Source organism: Crocuta crocuta, unplaced genomic scaffold (assembly GCF_008692635.1).
Source record: "Crocuta crocuta isolate KB4526 unplaced genomic scaffold, BGI_CrCroc_1.0 scaffold610, whole genome shotgun sequence".
NCBI lineage: Eukaryota > Metazoa > Chordata > Mammalia > Carnivora > Hyaenidae > Crocuta > Crocuta crocuta.
Genome location: NW_027527456.1, coordinates 396409 through 397420, shown reverse-complemented (window position 1 = coordinate 397420; position 1012 = coordinate 396409).

Here is a 1012-nt window from a genome sequence, read left to right as displayed (position 1 = left end):
ATTCTCTGTGCCTCCTGGATTTGAATATCTCTTTCCTCCCCCATATTATGGATCTTTTTGGTTATAATTTCCTCAAATAAACCTCTGCTCCCCTTTCCCTCTCTTTTTCTTCTGGGACTCCTATGATATACATGTTATTACACTGTATGAATCCTTTAGTTCCCTAAGGCTACGTTCAAGATCCTGTATTTTCCCTTTGATCCTCTATTTGCCTTCATTTTTCCCTATAATTTTATCTTCTATATAGCTTAGTCATTCCTCTGCTTCTTTCATCCTTATGTGCCAGAGGCTGGCTCTGGCCGGGGTCCCTGAAGGATGGACGGTGTCAGCGAGGGAGGGATGAGAGACCCCGAGAGTCTTTCTGGTCACCAGGCAGGCATCTCCGCTCTGACTGGGGCTCAACTTTATTTTATAATTAAGTGTTTGGGGGACGGCACAGAAGTGGCATTTGCCTTAGACAATGATTTCTGATGACAAACTTCTTTGATATGTAAGAATTTCTCGGAACATAGGTTTGTAGAAGACTCCTGCATAACCTTTATCAATAGGGATTGAGGTAGGTGATTTAGATGCTTATCCTGTGGGGAAGNTGTTTCAGATTCTGTATCTCCCTCTCTCTCTGACCCTCCCCTGATCACGCTGTGTGTGTGTGTCTCTCTCTCAGAAATAAATAAAACATTAAAAAATTAAAAAAATTAAATAAATAAAACATTAAAAAATTAAAAAAATTCTGTGACCTTTTCTTATTCTTTCTTTTGGGATGAGTTCCTCCATCTTGGCATTTGTCTAGGTCTCTGTCTTCTTCTGTGTGTTAGGAAAGCCTGGTATGGAGCACTGGCTCTATTAAGAAGAGGTCATACACTGTGCAGGGCCCGAAGCTTCAGGAAGTGTTTCTGGTGTATGGTGTGTGCATCCTGCTGCTGTGTTTCGGCTCCTCTTTCCCTCAGGTCGGTCCTCTGCAGGGTTTCTCCTTGCCTGCAGTGTGGAGTGTTTGGACCTCGGTCGGAGCATG